This window comes from Capra hircus, chromosome 3 (genome assembly GCF_001704415.2).
Source record: "Capra hircus breed San Clemente chromosome 3, ASM170441v1, whole genome shotgun sequence".
NCBI classification, from domain to species: domain Eukaryota; kingdom Metazoa; phylum Chordata; class Mammalia; order Artiodactyla; family Bovidae; genus Capra; species Capra hircus.
Genome location: NC_030810.1, coordinates 54,198,122 through 54,220,427, shown reverse-complemented (window position 1 = coordinate 54,220,427; position 22,306 = coordinate 54,198,122). Strand labels below are relative to the sequence as shown.

At 38.5% G+C, this 22,306-nt stretch overlaps 1 protein-coding gene across 6 annotated transcripts in view; it reads left to right on the top strand.

Annotated features, from left to right (window-relative positions):
- ZZZ3 (zinc finger ZZ-type containing 3) overlaps positions 2,954 to 22,306 on the top strand; it is a 117,963-nt gene continuing 98,610 nt past the window's right edge. For 5 of the 6 annotated variants that reach the window (XM_018045604.1, XM_018045625.1, XM_018045612.1 and 2 more), the window contains exon 1: positions 2,954 to 3,141. The gene's annotated coding sequence lies outside the window, so the exon portion shown is untranslated. Of the gene's footprint in view, positions 3,142 to 6,240; positions 6,366 to 22,306 lie in introns of all 6 variants that reach the window. The other variant, XM_018045617.1, reaches the window with a different exon arrangement.

Below are 22,306 nucleotides of genomic sequence, written 5' to 3'. Positions count from 1 at the left end.
CATGTGTTGTCTGGATAGGACTGCACTGAGCTGGCAGATTTGTTGTGCTGAAAGGTTCAAGAAGGCTTCTCACTTTACCAGGGCCTCAGTGCTGTTGGCTGAGGCACTGCGTTTATTTCCATCAAGCCCTCTCTCCACAGGATCTCATCCCCCAGGGCCTCTCTCTGAATAACCTAATCGTCCTTACTCCTTGGCAGCTATATTCCAAGAGGATACAACAAAATGCTGCAGGGTCCCAAGGAGTTGGGACTGGAACTGGCACCCATTTCTAGCCACTTTCTTTTGGAAGAGAACTACATAGTGGGCTTGAATATCAGCAGGCATAGTTCATTGAGAGACACCAATATAACTGTCTATCATGGTAGATGAGCCTGGTGAAGCAAGGGGTCACACAGTATTTGTCCCACTTTTAATGACACAAGGATTGATCAGTGAGTTCAGACGGTGAGAGCACAATCCTTTCATTGTAAAATTACTGATCATCTTTTCAATGAATAGTGTTACCTACTGATGCTTATTGCCTGCATCAATTATTTCATTACAGGTTGCAAAATGGTGATTTTTCTAATTCCAGCATTCCTTTTGAGGGGCTTTTTCAAACTCTGCTTCACACTCTAAAAAGGACTGTGGAAAAAGTGGTTCTGAATCTGTGATGTGACAAATGTTGAAACCAGTACTAACACAGAGCTCTTGGCATCACCTGAGATCACCCTTTTAGCATTTGTTCCAAAGACTCTTTAGTGCAGCCACTTGGGGTTACTTGCAATTCCCCTCTCACATTCCCACACACTCTCATTCATAGAATTCCCTCAGCTGAAAATGGTCTTTTTCCTCTGCTTTGTAGTCATGCTGTAACTCAAATGCCAACCTTTATAAAAACTCTTTCCCAACCCCTCCTCTGTTCCCACAGTACTTTATATCTCTATATAGGACTTTGCAGCTCAAAGCTGGATAAGTTACTTAACCTCTTTAAGCCTATTTTCTAAAAAAAAAAAAAAAAAAAAAAAAAGTGAATAGTGTCACATGATGGGTTTTCCAGAAAACAAACTCTTATATGATTAGTGTGCATATCTTTAGGAATGTTGTTAGGATCACCACTTGTAGAAGAGAAGAAGAGAAGAACTGGCAGAGGGAGAAGCTAAGCTGCCATGGAGTCTTAACAGGATGCAGGTTGTTCTGGAGATGGGAAGATCCACCAGAACTGTTGCAAGCTGAGGTAAGAGGGCTGGGCCTTCCAACAATTTGGAGAGAAATATTAATGGTCCTGTGTTGAACAGTCATTGGATTTGCCTCTTTGGGAAGTGGTGTGACACTAGGTCCTAGTATAGGGGCCTGTAACCAGATTCAGTAAAGGCTTGTTGATGTGTCAATATAAAAATATACTTGCCACTCTTTGTCTCCAAGCAGAGGTTATTTTGAGTTGAACTCTCAACTAAAACAAATACAAAAACACATTTCACTCTTTTAATAACTTTTATTAGCAAAATAAGAGGAGGCACATATCCACTTGACTGAAAAGTGTCAAAAGACAAGGTAAATGAAAGTAATGAAGTATTCAGTACCCCATGATTGAAGAAGCTCCAGTTAAACCATTTTCTACCACTGCATTTGATATTTTTGGAATATAATCTTCAAATTACAGAGCAGAAAGGAAATTTAGCTCATAAATGGTGAACTTGTCAATGAAACTATCAACTCAAGGTAAGTACTTATCTCCATCAATGGGTATTGGGCCTTTTCCTGCATGCTGACTATAGTTCCTTGAAAAGATTTAGAAAGTGCAAGTCACTCAGTCCGGTTGGACTCTTTGCAACGCCATGGTGTATATAGCCCGCCAGGCTCCTGTGTCCATGAAATTCTCCAGGCAAGAATCCTGGAGTGGGTAGCCAACCCCTTCTCCAGGTGAGCTTCTCTACCCAGGGATCAAACCAGGGTCTCTTGCATCGCAAGCAGATTCTTTACCATCTGGGTCACCAGAGAAGCCCTTGATATGATTTAATAGAGTATCAAATACTGCTTGGTACCAGACACAGGTTCTGTGGCTATAACAAAAACAAAACTTAAGAGTCTCTGCCTTTAAGGATCTCACAATCTTGGTGGCTTAGTGTTAGTTGCTCAGTCATGCCCGACTCTTTGCGACCCCGTGGGCTGCAGCCTACCAGGTTCCAGTGTCCATGAGATTTTCCAGGCAAGGATACTGGAGTGGGTTGCCGTTTCCTTCTCCAGGAGATCTTCCCAATTCAGGGATCGAACCCAAGTCTCCTGCACTACCGGCAGATTCTTTACCGAGTGTGCTACAAGGGAAGCCCTTATCTTGATGGCTAAGAACAGACAAATAAGGTCTGGAAGTGCTAACTGCCATGAAGAAATGTAAGCAGGTAAGAGCAGCGTTCCAAAATGCTCCTTTGGATAGAGTGAGCGGTGGTCTGCGAAGCCTCAGATGTCAACCTCTGAGAAGGTACCTGAAATACACGTCGCTAAAAGAAATCTGGGAGAAGTGTTCCGGCCAGAGGGAAGTCCTGAGCCTGCTCGTTGTAGGAACAGAGGGAAAGCCAGAGAAGTGAGCAAGGGGGCTATGCGGTCGGATATCAGGTAGGTTGGAGTATATACAATGTATACACATATTTTCTACCTAAGACCACAGTGCTAAGGAGGGAGGGTGTACAAATCTCTCTAGAGGCCAGAAAAGGTAGGATGAAGCGGACTTCCAATCGCGGCGCTACGGGGACACCTTTCCTTCTTGGGTAGGACCAAGTTAGACAACAGCAGGGGTTGGTCCGGGGGCCGCCCTCAGAAGACCAACCCTCGCCCTGGGGCGGGGGCGGATGTCGCCCCCGGCCCGCCCTGCCAGCCCGCGCTGCACAGGCTGCGGTTACCAGCAGGCGGTGTACTGAGCGCGCCTGTAGCCACCGCCGCCCGCCAGTCCCAGCGAGGACGAGAAAGGAGGGGACCGGAAGGAGCCGCTGGTGCTGCGGGAAGTGGCAGGAACGGGAGGCGGGGACCCACCTGGAAGCGCCCCGGCGCCGCTGTTGAGTTTCCTGCAGCGGCGGCCACCAGAGCCAGTGCCGTGGCGGGGGCGGAGAGCGGCCACGGCGACGGCGCCTCCCTGAGTGGCCTTCCGCGCCCAACCCCGCTCGAAAGGTGAGCAGGCGCTCGGGGCACGTGGTGGGGCCAGATGCGGGGGAGGTAGAATGGAGGAGGAGGGTACTCGAGGATGATCGGGTCTGGGACCCGGATTTGGAACGGAGTGCTGGGAGGGGGTGGGCTGGAGGCTGCCGCGGCGACCGCGGCGGCGGCGGAGCCCCCACGTGGGGCGGGGGTGCGCGCGCACGTGTGCGCGGGCAAAAGGGGGGCGGGGGAGGGCTCTCGGGAGGCCAACGGGCGCGCGCTTGCTTAGTACCGGTCCACGTGACCGGCACGCCAAGAATCCGCTTCCACGTGACAAGCTCGGAGGCTGGCGGAGGCTGGCTGAGGCTGGAAGTTGCTGTGTCTCTGTAGTGTAACCGTGATCGTTGCGGGTCTTAGGGTTGTTTGCAGGTTTTCTTCTCCACTGGGGGATACGAAGAGAAATATAAGGCGGAAAAGACTTCCTGCACGTTCTCCTGTTTGTAAATGAAACCCTTTTTAAGTATTGAAATACGGATTTCTCGGTACCGCCATGTTGGTTGTAGAGGAAACTCGCGAGATGCTAGGGGGTTTGTATCGCGAGATCTCTTGATTCTCGCGGGACCTTGTTGGCAGAGCAGTTGTCCTGGATGGCGGAGCCCTGGGTTCCGGGGGCCTGGGACTCGCAACTCTTTGTACAAGGCAAGTTGCTAGGGAGGGGCCTAGGGCAAGTGCCTCTTGGTGCCGGGAGACGTGCTGTGTCAGCTTTCTCTAGTCCTGAAGGGACTATACATTGACCCAGTTGAGGCAACACTATCCTCCCCACCCCCCTGCGGGCGCTCCGCCACCTGCAGAAGCGACTGTACCCCTCAGCTCGGGCTCCTTCTTCCCCGCTTAGTGAGAGTTCCTGTTCCTCCCTGGTCTCACTGGAAGTCCGGAGCCGTGCTCGTAGAGACGTGACGGTTCCATTGGATACCGTTCATCTTACTTTCAGACGTTCTTGTCAGTTTTTACCCTTGTTGCCATTTTCTAAAGAATTCCAGACTTGTTAACTATTCTGTCGCTTGTTTCTTCCGCAGTAGCTCTCTCCACTTGTCCTCCTCGGACGCTTAAAAATAGAGCGCTTTCCGCTTCTTCTCTCTGGGCATCATTTACTCCCATTTATTTGCTCATTGATAACTTCCTCATCACTCTAATTTACTTTGTATTTACGATAACTTTTGGCAGCATTTGGAGAGATCCTTTGTATATCAGAACAATATCCGATGACAGAATAAAACCACTTTTAATTTTTTGTACGTGCCTATTAACTCATAATTAAAGATCAGGTTCCCCCCCCCCCCCAGCAAGATTTTGATTACTGTTTTTGTAAAGTTCCGTCTTTGTTGTTCAGGGATGATTGTTTTAGGTTACATACTTCAGGTAATAATAGTGGAACGTTTTCAGTCAAATTTAAAAGCAAACTTCTCTTAAACTTTGAGTTTGAATTCAATTTTTCCTTAAGTGAGTTTGAGATAAGATTAGCTTTTCTCCAACGTTTTATCAAAGTGAATTTATAGCATAATTTTTTTTTTTTTAGTATGGATTTATTTAGTATTCATAGTGGTAAATTAGCAATCTAATCAGGTAATCATGAGTTTTTTTAAACTACAGACGTGTTATTTTTCTCTGCATTTAGTACGGAGTAGAAGAAAGGGTAAAATACTCCCTGGTACACATTCTTCCAAGTTATCTTCCTCAGTCCTAAAATCTCTGTAACCACTCTTAGCAGTAGCTATGTATTATTCCAGATATTTTCGTTTTTTTTAACGGAGAGGAAGAAATGGAGGGGTGTTGTTTTAAGATAAACATTAGTAATGAGTAAAAAAAATTCCTTTTATTTAGTGTTACATCTTGTTTTTTGACTCATACATACATGCTTTAAAAAATAAATTTTTTTGTACAGATTTTTTTTGGTATTATAGTTCTATGAAAATATCTTGAGTGATAGCATTATTTTTACCATAGAAATTTAGTATGCTGGTAGCTCTGTACAAAAAGTACACATGAAATAAGATTTAAAGAAATGTTTGTCACTTCAGTTTTACACACACACCGCACACACATGTATGTGTGTTTGTGTGTGTGTGTGTATATATATATATAGGTGCCTATATATATAGTGCCTATATATATATATAGGCTTCCCTGGTGGCTCAGTGGTAAAGAATCCACCTTCCCTTGCCTGCCAGTGCAAGAGCCACAGGTTCAATCCCTGGGTTGGGAAGATCCCTTGGGAAAGGAAATGGCAATCAACTTCAGTATTCTTGCCTGGGAGATCCCATGGACAGAGGAGTCTCGTGGGTTATAGTCCATGGGCTTGCAAAAAAATCAGACATGACTTAGGACTAAACAACAACATACATGCATACATATAGATATATGTGTCATGCTGCAGGGCATGTGGGATCTTAGTTCCCCACCAGAGATCAAATCGCTGCTGCCAGCATTGGAAATGTGCAGATACAATCACTGGACTGCTAGGAAAGTCCAGAGTTATATATATATATATTTATATTTTAATAGTTGTGCTATTTATTTACATTTATATTTGTTTATATTTTTTGATACTTCTGTGCTGTAAATGGTTACTCAAGTGTGTGTATTGGAGTTTTCCAATTTAAAAAGTTATCAGCTTAATAGCTCTATGTACTTTAGTGAGTTCAACTGAAGAATGTAATGTATCAGTAGTTTATAAAACAAATGTACATATACTCAAAAGTTGCTAGGCAGCATTTTGTGATTGTTTTTTGTACTTTTCCCTCCAAACTACCAGCAAACCTGTCACATAAAAAAAGTGACCACTCTTCTTGGTCGGTGTGGTTTTCCCGTGTAATAGTTCAAGCAGGAATGTTGGGAATAAAAGTGAGTGTTGAGAGCTGTGATGTGGGAAAGAGGAAAAGGAGACGTGGGAGTGTGTATAGGTTGATACTGAAATGAAATTGGAGAAGTTGCAGAGAAAAGGAAGGATGGTAGAGGGTTATCAGCCATGTTCCCAAAATAGGCAGCTTGTGATGGTGGGAGTGGGGCTTGAGTTGAGGAGAATTTGGAGTCAGTGTGTGAGGCAATTTTTTTCCCTTTTTTTTTTTCAAACAGGTTTCAGCCCACCCCCCAAATTGTATCACTTGTCTCTCCCCACGCTACCCACCCCCCCAACCCCCTGGAAAAAATCATCAACTGAAGTTGATGTTTAATTGAAACTCTGTGAATTCTTAACTAAGGTAAAGCCTGTCTTTCATTAAGTAACTTTTGTTGAGTACATTTTATTTTGTTAGAGATTGGACATTGTGAAGATGACTATGGATTCAAAGATGACAATTTTGTAGTGACCTTTGCAAAGGTGTTTACACAATTTTGCTTGGGAATTGGGCCTTTGGTTATCCAATCCTTGCAATAGTATTTGTCGCTTATTCTTAACTACTTCGTTTTATAAACTGTTTGGTAGCAGATCTTAGAAATTAGATTTCTACAGACACTAAAATACCCAAGTACTGGGTAGAAATATACTGAGAAGATTCAAGGAGAAATATATCTTAATATGATTTGAGTTTTGCTTGAGTAAAACTTAGATAATCAAGAAATTTTATTTTCTTTTCTGTCATTTATTATTGTCATAGAAGTCATCTATGAGAGCTAATGAGCTTCAGTGATCAGAGGATATTAACAAAACTGATGATGTCCTCACTTGGAATTTTTTTGTTTAGATATGACACAATGCTAATTTCCATAGACCTGTAACTTTGTAAACTGTATAGTGTATTACCTATGTTACATATTAATTATATGAAGAATATACATTTAATTTCCTGTCTTTTTCTGAACCAGTGTCCAAGACAGTTTACAGGAAATTATTTGATCAGGAAAGTGAAGTCGCTCAGTCGTGTCCGACTCTTTGCGACCCGTGGACCGTAGCCCACCAAGCTCCTCTGTCCATGGGATTCTCCAGGCAAGAATACTGGAGTGGGCAAGAAAGTATGTTGTAGGACTTTTTAAAAAATCTGCCATTTCATGTGAAAATTTAGTGTCAATTTAAGTACAAGTCTTTTGATTTTTTTTTTTTGTTTTTGTTTTTATTTTGTTTTTTTTGGCCGTGTTGTTCCCTTGACAGTGGAAGAATGAAGTCCTAACCACTGGACCTCAAAGGAATTCCAGTCTTCTGATTTTTAAAGTCTATGTGATATATACTGTAGTGCAGATTTCTGTAGTTAATACTCTGATAACCACCGTTCAGTTCAGTTCAGTTGCTCAGTCATGTCCGACTCTTTGCGACCCCATGAATTGCAGCACGCCAGGCCTCCCTGTCTATTACCAACTCCCGGAGTTTACCCAAACTCATGTCCATCGAGTCAGTGATGCCATCCAGCCATCTCATCCTCTGTCGTCCCCTTCTCCTTCTGCCCCCAGTCTCTCCCAGCCTCAGGGTCTTTCCCAATGAGTCAACTCTTCGCATGAGGTGTCCAAAGTATTGGAGTTTCAGCTTCAGCATACATTAAAAAACACAGTATGAGTAAATATTTCCCAAGATGTCAAGTCTTGACTTCTAAAACCAAACGTTATAGACTCTGCTATTTCATTTGGACTTGTCTTTCTCACTTCTTTGCTTCTTTTTCTTTTCATCTGTTATTTCTCATGTAGGTAATTTTTCTCTAGTCAGATACAGGTAAGTTGAGTAACTTTCCCAGAGGATACTATCACACTATTCAATTTTTATTATTTTGGAACTCCAGAGTATGTATGTTACAGTCAGTAATTAAACATTTTTTGAGTGATAGTGATATCTTCCATTTGAAACAGCAGAGCTCTGAGGCTTCAGAATAACTGTAACCAAGTATATAATAAGCTTGTGAGTTTTATTCAGGAACTACTTACTGGAATAAACATTTTGCAACCCCAACAGAGTTGGTTATCTGATTTTTTTAGCCTACAGATTGCAAGATTGACCATTGGAATTAGGCACACTGACAACTGAAATGTCGTCTTATTTCAAGACTATTGAAGAAGCTCTATTAAGTATGTGGAACTTTAAAAGGTGGTGTCATTACATGGAGACATACAGTCCTATAATTATTAACTTCTGAGGGAATCACAGTGTTGTAGAGCAGGATAGCACATGGTCTGTTATAGTGATGATGTTAATCAGAAATAAATTTTATTCTATGTACTGTGTTTTAGGAATTAAGAAATTGATATCTTTTTAGAAGATTTTTATGAGTTGTTCATTTGCTAAGTCGTGTCCAACACTTTTCGACCCCATGAAGCACTCTGGGCTTTCCTGTCCTTCACTATTTCCCTGAGTTTGCTCAAACTCATGTCCATTGAGTCATTGGTGCCATTCCAACCATCTCATCCTCTGTCACCCACTTCTCCTCATGCCCTCAGTCTTTCCCAGCATTAGGGTCTTTTCCATTGAGTTGGTTCTTCACATCAAGTGGCCAAGCTTCAGCTTCAGCATCAGTTCTTCCAGTGAATATTCAGGGTTGATTTCCTTTAGGATCGACTGGTTTGATTTCCTTGCTGGCCAAGGGACCACAGTTCAAAAGCATCAAATTTAAGAGTAAATGTTTTCAAAGCTTTGTTAATAAAAGTGTTTCAGTTTTCTAGAAAATTCACTTAACAGTGATAGTAAGAAGATGGTGCTGCTGTGTATAGACTTTGTTTTATTTTATTGCTTTTATCTTATTTAATATTTCAAGGGGTAACTTCCCAAGTAAGAATCTTTACATTTAATATTTGATAATGGTAGTAATGAACCAATTGGCTAAAGACTGGCGCATTTGTTGAAGGAATTTTCAGAGCAGATAATTAGAATTTGTAATCCACCTTTCTCTATGAATCAGGTGTATAGTTTTGAATCTTGATGGTAACAGTGAGTCTCCATCCTTAGCACAGCTGAACATCCTGGGTTGAGAAGTGTTTATTTCTGTTGAAGATTTTCTCTGTGGCTTTGCTTGCCTTTTTAGCCTCTTTTAGGCTTCCCTGGTAGCTCAGTTGGTAAACAATCTGCCTGTAGTGCAAGAGACCCAGGTTTGATCCTTGGGTTGGGGAAGATCCCCTGGAGAAGGAAGTGGCAAACCACTCCAGTATTCTTGCCTAAAAAATCCCATGGACAGAGGATCCTGACAGGCTACAGTCCATGGGATCGCACGAGTCAGACACGACTTAAGTGACTCAGTCTCTTTTAATATATTAATTTAAGCCTTATTCTCCCTTTGTTGATAATGATGGTATGTAGCACTTGATTTAGGAGAAGGCAGTGGCAACCCACTCCAGTACTCTTGCCTGGAAAATCCCACAGATGGAGGAGCCTGGTAGGCTGCAGTCCATGGGGTCGTGAAGAGTTGGACATGACTGAGCGACTTCACTTTCCCTTTTCACTTTCATGCATTGGAGAAGGAAATGGCAACCCACTCCAGTATTCTTGCCTGGAGAATCCCAGGGATGGCAGAGCCTGGTGGGCTGCTGTCTGTGGGGTCGCACAGAGTCAAACACTACTGAAGCAACTTAGCAGCAGCAACAGCACTTGATTTAGGTATTGACTGTGTACTGGTGTATCTTTTAATGATTTAGTGGCTGGTTTGGGATTTTGAATATTGGGAGTTAATATAACCATATTAAAGTTTTGATGTATTTCTTTCATTATATAAAAATACATCTTTTATATATTTACAGATAAAAATAATTTCATGTCCTGCTTTTAAGCTAATTATAGATAACGTTTTCCCATTCTCACAATAAGTCTTATAATCATTATTATAAATGGTTGTATGATGTTCCATGTGTAGATGTATTATTCTCCTTTTCTAATTTTTTTGCATATATAAAAAGGAATGTAAAGAACATTTATATTTAAGGTATTTCATGCATATCGTATCAATATTATCTCCTAGTACATTACAGGTTTAATTTTTAGGTAAATTTTAAAGGCTCTTAAAACACAGTGTCAGGATATTTGTTAAAAGGATCAATTTATATTCATGTTGTCATGGCTGTTGCTCTATACCTCAACATTAAATATTGTTTAAAAATGTAATGGGGGTAAGTCATACCACTTCTTTCCTTAAATTACTACTGAGGTGAAACATGCTTAATAGATAACATTTCTTTTGTGAGTTTTTCAGATAAACAGAATTTTAAAATTAATGTAACCAAATCATTAACCTAATTTTGTTTTACTTCTAATCTTATGAAAGTCTTCCTTCTCTGAAAATGTAATGAATAAATGATACTGATTTTAATACTATTTTAGTTTTAGTAACTTCGATTTAAGTAAATTTACTTTCTCAACTGGCATTGGTGTGAAGTGAGAATGTAAATGTTCTTCTGGAAATCGGTAATTGTTTAGTCTATTTACTAAATAGTTTTTCTTGTTTTGCTATGTTTCATTTTTGCTTATTAATATTGCTTTTTAAATGATTCTTACAACGTGTTTAATATCTTTTGCTCTGGCCTCTTTATTGTATTTGTTTTCTTAGTTTTTCAAAGCACTTAATAATTTGAGGATAATAAAAGCTCATTTTGTACAAAACAAAGTTTTATAATTCTTTGTCTTTCAACCAAAATTAGAAATATTCTTTTTCTATATACCAGAATTTAGTAGGATTAAATGAATCAATTTCTTCTTTCTTAAAGAGATAAAATATGAAACTACTTTGCTTCCTGGTGGCTCAGATGGTAAAGAATCTGCCTGCAGTGTGGGAGATCTGGGTTCAGTCCTGGGTTGGGACAGTCCCCTGGAGGAGGGCATGGCAGCTCACTCCAGCATTCTTGAGGGGAGATTCACCATGGACAGACTGAGGAGGTTGGCAGGCTACAGTCCACCCAGTTGCAGAAAGGCAGGCACAGACTGAGTGACTAAGCACTACGAGCACTAAGGGTACAAGAAGCTGCAAAGAGAAAAACTACTCTGATAGATTTTGTGGAATTAGAGAAGTAAACTTCTCCAGTCAACAATTAGGATGTATACTTAAGGTATTTCCCTTATTAAATAGTAATACACAGCTTGATATTTTAGCCGCCTAGAATATTTAATTAAAAAAGTGCTCATTAGCCATTATGAGTTCCTTTCTTTTTCAGCTGTTAAGAATGGCATGGCAGTATGCATTTACTGAAGTTAAATAATAATCTAAGAAATTCATGTGAGCATTAGTGAGGGCATCCATGCCAAGGAGAAGTTTTAAAATATATTTAAAATTCTTATTGTTTACAAAGATGTGGTTTGTTTTTTTCTTAATGGAATAATTAAGCAAATACTTTTTTTTAAAAAAAGTGAGATTGTTATGCTTATTTATATTTTAAAGCTGTAATGTTCCAAAGCTATTGTATTATTAAATATTGACTAGTATTTTCTTTTGCCTTTAGATTGAAGTGGTTACATAAATGCTAGGAAGAAAAACCAGATTAACATTGTGAGTGTGAAAACATAAATATTTGAAAACAGTATGTCCTCTGCTTGGGGGTTACATAAGGAGAATTGCAGGTGAGGAACCCAGTGTAATGAAATTTCCTTATAGTTTGGATTAGGATGAGATTTATAGGGATTGGAACATAATTTATACCTTTTAATTTCTACCAGAATTCTGCTACCCTGCCTAATGGATGAGTTGGGTTTTCAAAGTGGCGCTGAAGTGGTCCAGGAATAGCAGTTGTTAAAAATTGTATTCTGGCACTCACTCACCTCTTTACTAGCAACTTTGGTTTTTTTTTTTTAATTGGACAGAAGTTTAAGGAAAGTAGATCCTGCAGTTCATATACACTTTTCCATTAGAAACAGATTTATGTGTTTCATAGAGTGAAATTTAGTTTGGCTGTATTATAAAGGGAGGAACCAAGTTTTTTTCCCCCTGAAAAAGGTGTGTGTGTGTGTGTGTGTGTGTGTGTGTGTGTATATATCTTTGTGAGATTTATCCACTGATAGCCCCTGAGGGGCTCTGTAATACTTCTCTGCATTAAATCTCTACTCTCCACCCCAAACCTATAATTCTTAGTCTAAATGGTCTCTACTAAGCTTTAATTTTTAATGTTTTTGTAGTAATATGTTTCAATTCCTGAGGGAGAAATTTCCTTTTTTTCCCCCTCTGCTTTTAAAAAAATGTAAATATGATTATCATATTAATACACACAGAAAGTTGTTATAAGTGTACAGTTTAGTGAATTTTCACAGTGTGAACATAGAACTGTGTAATGATTACTGAGAAATGGAGCATTATCAAAACCCCAGAAACTCTTGTACTGTATTCTGGTTATTAGTTCCCCAGGCTGGTAGGAAATCACTATTTTGATATCTGGTACCACAGAATAATTTTGTCTGGTTTTGAACTTTAACTCTCTTTGTAACCATTTTTATCCTGTTTTGATATGAGTAATCTGAGAAATCCTAGAACTTGATCTAGGTAATAATACCTGGACATATCAACAGTTTTACTTAGACATTTTTCTCATGACGTTCATAGTTTCCAGAAACTCTAGAAGGGGACATCAAAGAAATGCCTTCTTTGCTTTCTGATTGTATGCTGGACCCTGTTTATGTTTAAATATTATTTGAGCAAGCAGGATACTTTTAATTTCTGTCATTGATGGCCTTCAAGGATACCTCAGCTGTTTTTTTTTCCCCCTCCTACTTAGAAGTTTTGTTTTGAAAACTTTGGTATAGCATTCCTGACCAGCTAACAGCTTTTTGGACTTTTATCCTATGACTTGGCAGCTTTCTTTTCATTCTTCAAATTCCTTTCAAGCAGTGATTCTCATTCTGATTTTTATGACAGCTACCCTGTGGTATCTTCTTATTTCAAAGAATGTGAGTTCCCACCCTTTCCTTTCCCTCCCCTGTCATAAAAAGTCTCAATTTAAGTTTGTCATTTTACTTTTAAAATATTTATTTCATATTTATGAACAGTATAACATTGTGGTGTGCAGATTATAAATCAAGTTATAGGCTACTGAAACAACTGAGAGTCAGTTATACCTCGTTAACATCCCCTTTCAGGCTGGCTTCAAGTGCACGTGCAACTTTCTTAAGTGGAATTCTCCTTTTGTACTTTATTTTCTACCCTTCCATTTCACTTTATTAATTTCAAAAGAAGGCATAGAAAGATTTATTACTGTGGTCTTGCACATATTTTTCTTTCATGTAAGTCCCATGGTTAGTATGGAAGATACAGTTAATTTCCTTTGTAAATGAATTTTGCTTATTGTCATTCAGTAATTGCTAGGACCAGAATATCATAAATGGCCTGTAGCTGTGGAAATTAGATGTTTTTTTTCAAGAATAATTTTAAGAATAACATTTTTTACCCTAGTACTCTTTCATTTGCTGAGCTTTTGTTAAAATTAAATGTTATGCAAAAACTTAATTTCTAAAAAAAATTTCTTTTTGGCCTGGAGATTTAAATTTAAAATGTTGACTTTGGGCATCATGTTATAGGATAATATCTCATGAAGAGTGAAGGAGAAAGTAACTGACTTTTGTAAAGATTATAGAGTTACCACTAAATTTGAATAAATGCTTATTTCTAGTTTGGTCTAAGGCACGTTTATGGGTAGGTACTTTTCTTTCTATAGTTAGCAAAATTTCGTGAAGGAAATTTTGATTTGTTTGTAACTACTATAACGCAGTGGCTCTCAAACTTTAGCATACATCATAATTACCTGGAAATTTTGTTTTTCTTCTTTAAAAGCAGTACATGGCTGGGTTCAACCCCGAGAGTGTCAGATTTAGTAGATTAGGATATCACACTTTGAGAACCAATACTAGGGTATAGTAAGGGCACCTGCATATAAGTTTTTATATAAAATTAAAATTTTTGGACAAATTCTGTTTAATAAAACATTTATTAGATAAATATACTCTGATTGGAGCAAAAAAGAGTACTTGTGAAAGTATTTTGGCTGAACTATTACTATCATTGTTATGGTTTAGTTGCTAAGTTGTGACCAGTTCTTGCGACCCGTGGGTTGTAGCCTGCCAGGCTCCTCTGTCCATGGGGTTTCCCAGGCAAGAAAGTGGAGTAGGTTGCATTCTCTTCTCTAGGGAATCTTTCCAACCCAATAATCAAACCTTGTGTCTTCTGCTTGGCAGGCAGATTCTTCACTGCTGAGCCACCAGGGAAGCTCTTACTATTATAAAAGTAATACTAACTTAAAATTATCAAACATTTGCCATGTGCTAGATACATGTAAGGAGAAGGCAGTGGCACCCCACTCCAGTACTCTTGCCTGGAAAATCCCATGGACGAAGGAGCCTGGTGCGCTGCAGTCCATGGGGTCGCTAAGAGTCGGACACTGAGCGACTTCATTTTCACTTTTCACTTTCATGCATTGGAGAAGGAAATGGCAACCCACTCCAGTGTTCTTGCCTGGAGAATCCCAGGGATGGGGGAGCCTGGTGGGCTGCCGTCTATGGGGTCGCACAGAGTCGGACACAACTGAAGTGACTTAGCAGCAGCAGCAGCAGATACATGTAAATATTGTATTCATTATCATTTATGCCTCACAACAACCTTGTAATGATGTTTACTGTTATCCTCATTCTACAACTGAGTGAATGAAGCAGAGAGATTAAGTTATCTTGCTCAGTGTCAATACAGGCATTGTTCTAGCTCCACTGTATATATTCTAGTGAATTTTTTTGTATTACATTTTACAGTGACATTTGAATTTTCTTCTAGGTCTTATATTCAAGGACTGTTTTGTTAAAACTGTGTTTTGTACACAAAAGCAGAACTGGATGTAGCTGTGATTTGAATACTTTGACTTTTAAAAATAGAAATCACTTAAATTTATTCATCAAGGTGTTATTTATCCAAACTCTATGTTTCCTTATACATTTTATTTTGTGTGCAGTTTTAGTAAGACAGCTCTTACATGATTAGTGTTTCATTTAAAATTTTGCACAGTGGTAAGTTCATATACTTAAGAATTGTATTGGTTTATTAGAGAGGATCACAAGTGTGGTTCAGTACTTAGAGTCCCCAAGGTGCTTGAAACTGTACTTGGGGTTCATTTCAGGTAAGCATGCATATTTGCAGAATAACACATCTAAATGATGATGTTAATTTCAAGGTACTAATATAAGAAAGGAACATCTGGTTACTTTTTTTATAATGGCTTATTTGGGAGGATTTCTGAGTTATGTTCTTTTTAAGAGTATAGTTCAGTGATTTTTAGTAAATTTACACTGTTGTGCAACTATTTCCACAGTCCAGTTTTAGAACTTTTACATCAATCCAAAAAGATTTCTTTTTCTTTTTTTGTCTGTCACTTTCAGCTTATTACTGATTTTTAAAACATCAGTGGGTACATTTTAGAAGTCCTGTAATATGACATTATACTACAGCTTAGTATTAGAAACCTATTTATAAATCTTAATACCTAAATCTTTGTTTTAATTAAACTTCCTTTTACAAAATAGAAAAAAAAATTAGCACTTAGTTTCTGTTTACTCAGATCAATTTACCTGATTGTCAGGATTTAAAGTGATGTGAATGGTAGTGTTTAGGCCCGGGAAGCATTTTTTCATTCACTTAATTGGCTATTCGCAATCTAATGTATGAAGAGGGAAAGAGGAGAAGAGAAAGAGAAGATAATTAAGAGAAACTATAGTTGTATAATGATATTGACAAATTTGTTCCAAGTTCTGTATGGTGTTTGCTTGGTTTCTGGAAAAGTATGGTGAGTGTTTCTGTTGTCTTGATCTGTATTACAAGAATGACAGTTTTTTCTTAAAAAAAAAAAAAAAAAGCCCTTTTCTCTACGTATTTTAAGAATTTTGAGGATGAATGAGTAGCACATCACACTGAATAAGGTAGTTCAGCTACCTGACTTTTTATGTCTCTAACCCTGGGTTTTTATGATTGCATATAAGATTCTTTTACCACAAAAATGCCTGAAAATTGCATTTGGCATAATGTGATGGGATTCTTACTTTTAATTAAGTGGACTAATTAAACAATGCATTAGTAATAAAGATTATCAGAACTTTTGATAGATTATTTGCTGGCAGTTTAGTCTCCTGAAAGTTGTAGAGTATTGCTGGTATGAAATTGATTCTGACCAACAAGGAAAAATAGTGAGGTACATATGGAATTAACTGTTACTGAACATTTGTTTTGGGCAAGTGAATGTGTTTTATAGTCTCTTTGTGTTGTACCAAAAAGAACATGGGATTGGAATCAGATGGACCTAGATTTTAAATCCTGGCTCTGGCACGTAGAAACTCTGACTTTACACAAGTAGCTTGTACCTGAGCTCTTGTTTTCCTCACTATAAATGATGTAGTACTTTAGATTTGCATATAAAGTATATAAGGCACTAGACATAAGATAAAGTGAAAGTATTAGTCACTCAGTCATGTCTTAACTCTTGCCACCCCATGGGCTGTAGCCTACCAGGCTATTCTGTCCATGGAATTTTCCAGGTCAGAATTCTGGAGTGGATTGCCATTCCCTTCTTCAGGAGATCTTTCAGACCCAGGGATTGAACCCAAGTCTCCTGCATTGCAGGGAGATTCTTTACCATCTGAGCCACTAAACAACTTAATAGAAGATAGGTATTCAGTGAATGCTATTTGTTATTTATTGATTTAAAGTAGAGGCTTAGAGAAGTTTGTTACATGGCTAGCAAGTGACAAATACCTGTCTGATTTCAAAGCCCATGCTTTTCCAAAATACACTATTCTTTGTCTCCTAGATAGAAACGGAAATCATGGGAATCAAATATTAGTGTCTGTGTTACTTTGGATTTTAAATTATTAGTTAGGAATTTGTAGAAAAGCAAGTTTCAAAAAGTTAAGAAAAAAGGGTGACCAGTATGGTATAAACAATCAGTATTGATAGAAGGCACTTAAAAATTAAACATATTATTCTAAAAAGTGAGACATGTTATTAAAGTTACACAAAATTTCCAGAGGCAAGAAAAGTGTATGAGTCATTCAGAGAAAATATTGTGACTTCCACATTCCAAATTTCTAATGAATTTCAAAAGAAAACGTATCAAGAATTCCCATAATACTAATAGTATATAACTGATGGTTAATACAAAAGTGTGTCAGGAAGAATGTGGAGAGACTCGAGCTCTGAATGAGTTGAAGTTAACAAAAAATGTATAAGACAGCAAGAAGGACTTTAGCTAAATTTAGAGCAAGATGAGTAGGGAAGAAAGAGGTCCATTGATTGAGGAGATAATATTAAATAATGACAATTACTCAAATCCTATTTTACTTCCCTTATATCTAGGAGAATGACTTTCATACTGGAAAGGAGACAGCCTTGTTTAAAGAGGAAGCTATTCCATGATTATTATGGGTTGAACAGATTTCAGTTCAGTTCAGTCACTCAGTCGTGTCCGACTCTTTGCGACTCCGTGGACTGCAGCACCCAGGCCTCCCTGCCCATCACCAACTCCTGGAGTTTACTCAAACTCATGTCCATTGAGTCGGTGATGCCATCCAACCACCTCATCCTCTGTCGTCTCCTTCTCCCGCCTTCAGTCTTTCCCAGCTTCAGGGTCTTTTCAGATGAGTCAGTTCTTCGCATCAGGTGGCCAAAGTGTTGGAGTTTCAGCTTCATCATCAGTCCTTCCAATGAATATTCAGGACTGATTTCCTTTAGGATGGACTGGTTCAATCTTGCAGTTCAAGGAACTCTCGAGAGTCTTTCCAATACCACAGTTCAAAAGCATCAGTTCTTTGGTGCTCAGCTTTCTTTATAGTCCAGTTCTCATGACTACCAGAAAAACCATAGCCTTGACCAGATGGACCTTTGTTGGCAAAGGAATGTCTCTGCTTTTTAATATGCTGTCTTAGGTTGGTCATAACTAGGATTCCTTCCAGGAGTAAGCGTTTTTTAATTTCATGGCTGCAGTCACCATCTGCAGTGATTTTGGAGCCCCAAAATATAAAGTCTGTCACTGTTTCCCCATTTGCGGTGAAGTGATGGGTCAATATGCCATGACCTTAGTTTTCTGAATGCTGAGTTTTAAGCCAGCTTTTTCGCTTTTTTCTTTCATTTTCAATAACAGGCTCTTCAGTTCTTGTTTGCTTTCTGCTATAAGTGTGGTGTCATATGCATATCTGAGGTTATTGATATTTCTCCCAGCAATCTTGATTCCAGCTTGTGCTTCATCCAGCCCAGCGTTCCTCATGATGTATTCTGCATATAAGTTAAATAAGCAAGGTGACAGTATACAGCCTTGATGTACTCCTTCCCCGATTTGGAACTAGTCTGTTGTTCCATGTTTGGTTCTAACTGTTGGTTCTTGACCTACATACAGATTTCTCAGGGGGCAGGTCAGGTGGTCTGGTATTCCTGTCTCTTTAACAGATTCAGTTCAGTTCAGTCGCTCAGTCGTGTCCGACTCTTTGCAACCCCATGAATTGCGGCACGCCAGGCCTCCCTGTCCATCACCAACTCCCGGAGTTCACTCAGACTCATATCCATCGAGTCAGTGATGTCATCCAGCCATCTCATCCTCTGTCGTCCCCTTCTCCTCCTGCCCCCAATGCCTCCCAGCATCAGAGTCTCTTCCAATGAGTCAAGTCTTCGCGTGAGGTGGCCAAAGTACTAGAGTTTCAGCTTTAGCATCATTCCTTCCAAAGAAATCCCAGGGCTGATCTCCTTGCAGTCAATATCCCTTAAAACACCTTTTCGAGGTAAAATGACTTTTGTACTTTGGTTTTGGTTGCACTGCAGGGCTTGTGGAATCTTACTTGAAACAACAAAACTATTCCCTTAAGTGATTTTGTAAACTTGAAAGTAAAATGGAAAACTACTAAAATTAAGTAGTTCCCTGAATAGGGATCGAACCCAGGTCTGAGGCAGTGAAAGTATGGAGGCAGTTCTGGTACTTTTTTTTCTTTTCCTGTAATACACTTACATATTGGCATGCCTTTGGTTCACATGTCACCTGATCTAGAGATGTTTTCCCTGATGAAGGAGTTTCCAACCGGCATCATTTACATAGACTTTGCTGTGATTGATGCTTACAGATATGGCCCTCTTTACACCAAATAAAATAACACTTCTTTCTTTGACTTTCCTTGGTTTATTTTTCTTCACAGTAATTACCATATTCGATGTTTATTGTTTGCCTGTTTTTATTAAAATGTAAGATCCCTGAAGGTTGCAATTATGTTTTGTTCATTGATTTAATTCTCAGCTTGAAATGGTGGCTGGTCAGTGATAATTTGTTGAATGAATAAGTTTATATTGTAAAGCATGTGGGGGAACAGTGTTGAGCACTGGGAAAATGCTCTTTGAATGTTAGCTGTTAATAATGATACTGCTGCTTAACTTAATTACATTCTTTGTATTTATTTACACATATACTGGATTTCATTTTATTTTTTAGCACATTACATACCTTAAAGAATAAATGTAAAATTTCAACAAGAAGGTTTTTCCTGGATACTTAAAACTCTGTTAATATTAATAAATGAAACTTGATAAATATAGTGAGTCATAATTTCTCTTAAACATTCCAATATTGCTTGTTAACCAAACCAAATACTTCCAAACTGTTAAGTCATAAGGCTGAAGTCAGCTTCCTTTGTAAGTTTTAAAGACTATCAATTTCTAAAATGTTAAAGTTCTCTTAAGCATTATTCAAACTTCAAGAAAAAAAAATCATTTAAAACTTAACATGGAAATACTGATATCATGGGTTGATATACCTAATTTTGCATGCATGCACAGTCGCTAAGTTGTGTCTAACTCTTCGCACCCCCATGGACTGTAGCCTGCCAGACTCCTCTGTCCATGGGATTTCCCAGGCAGTGGGAGTGGGTTGCTGTTTCCTTCTCCAGGGGATCTTCCTGACCCAGGGATCAAACTGGATCATCCTGCATTGGCTGGCGGAGTTTTTACCACTGAGTCACCAGGGAAGTCCATGTTTAATTTTAGTAGTATTCAATTTTAGTTCACTTTAAAGTTTAGAGAGTCACTTCAGGGAATAGTTTTGTTTTTTCAAGCAAGTTGAATTTTTGTGATACAGTTGATGAGCACAGACCAGTTACCATCTCTTGACTGGCTGGTTATCAGCCTGACTTTAGTTGACTTTGAAAGCTGCATTTGTCCAGGTGATTTTTCTCATTCCACATATGGACTCATCGAACTTTTAACAAAAGTTGTCCCTATGATAACAGTAGAACTCCAAGAGGATGCCTTTTGGTTTCTTCTGAATTCAGTTTAAGGCTTTTTGTAGCTACCTTTTAACTCCATTATCTGATCAAGTTCTTTCTGTAAACCCCACCCAGATTGTTTTACCACTTCATTGGATTCCAAGAATTCATTTTCTACCTGTCTGGCTAATGCCACAGGTTTTAGATCATTTAAATGATAAAAAGGAAGTGAGAGAAATGTTGATAGTGTTTGTTAATTTGTGGTGAATCAGAGTATGCCTGAAGGTTAGAAACAGACATGAAGTCTTAATTTAAAAAGAAAACAGCAGTTTTGGAAATAATTTTTTAATTCTTGGAGGTGAGGTAGAGAAATGGGCTAGTTCATCAGCATTAAGAACATTGCACTAATAAGTAAATAAGCTTTCTTAAACACTTTAAAAAAGGGATTTATGTCAAACTTAGAGATGTATCTAAAAAGGTATTTTTTTGTCCTTGTCTATTTTAATATTTTTATTAATACTTTGTATAAATACACAGTTGTACTTAATTTCTGAACAACTCAGCTGCAAGGATAGATGACTAAAAGCAGCTTTCGAAATTTTGCGTAAAATCACAGACAGGAACATACATGTAGTGTGAGTTGCTTAAAAGTGAGGAAGTTTTGGAATTAAATTGAAAAAGTTCTGTGAGTGAGTAGAATTTTATTTAATTCACCAGTTTTAAGGCACTGTACTGGAGAATAAAACATGAATTGCACTGTTCCCTCAAAGAGACTGTAATCAAAGAATATAGACATATCAAACTGTACAATGTAAATTCTATAGTAGAAGATTTAAGCATTATGGGAACAGAAGAAAGAGTGGTTAATTCTGGTGGATCATTGAATTGGGCTTAGAGGAAGACGTTTTCTAGAAATTGAAGATGAGAAAAACATCATTGTGGTGTTTTTTATTTGTTTTTTTAATTAGGAGACTGGAATATCAGTCAGGGTTCTATTTATTAAGACATATTTTTTGAACAGATTAAATAATACATTGGGATGGGAGACTGATTAAACTATTACAGTTGTTTAAATGGAAGTGATGATGGCCTGACTTGGAGCAATAACAGTAGGACAGAAAGAGTAGAAAGTTTTTTCAAGACATTTCAGAAGCAGAATAAGTAGGGTTTATTGATTGTATACTGGTGGGAAAGGGAAAGAGTTAGGATGTTAAGTTTTTTAGTTTGGGTGATATATGTTCTTTAGATGGTTGACATAGGGAGGAGATAAGTTTTTTGGTGGTAGGAAGAAAATGAATAGGGATTTCTACTTGTTGAATACAAACTACTTTGGGACATCTAGATTGGGAACTCACAATATGCCAATCTGAAGTTTTGGGTGGTGTTTGGGACAAGAAATAAAATGGATCAAAATCATCTGAAAGAGTTTGATTTTACCTGTAGGGAGAGGATAAGAAAGGGACACGTACATTTTGTAGGGAGCAGAGAGGAGTCACAATGTGTGAGAAAGTGGAGGGGAAAGTCTTGGAAAATGTATCTCAGAGGTATGAGGCAAACTAGAAGGAAGAAGGAGGAGAAATGGAAGGAGGAAGAGAAATGACTTGATTTAAAAGCTTCAAGGAGATTTAAATGGTGTGGCCACTGAGAATAGAAACCTTTGCAATTGGGGGAAGAACTAGCCTGATTTGATAGAGAATTTTAGTAGTTTGGTCTTGTATAATCTGAGGGATCCAACAGTGTGAGTTGTTTAAAAAAGAGAAAAACAAATGAGGTACCAAACTGCATTAATAGGATTCTCTCCAGAATAAGGGATATAAAATGTATTCCATGTTGGTTAGAATGTATTTGCACTTTTGGCCTTGTTTCTAGAAGCTGCATTTTATGTGAAAAATTGAATGTGTTTAGAGGAGGGTAACCAGATGATGATAACTATCTAAGAACCTTTGAAGAAATTCATAGTGCTTAATGTGGAGAAGGAGTGACTTGGAAGGAAGGAGTGTAGAATGGGAGAGGACAGCTATTTTCAGGTAATGAAAGCCTGTAATGAATAGT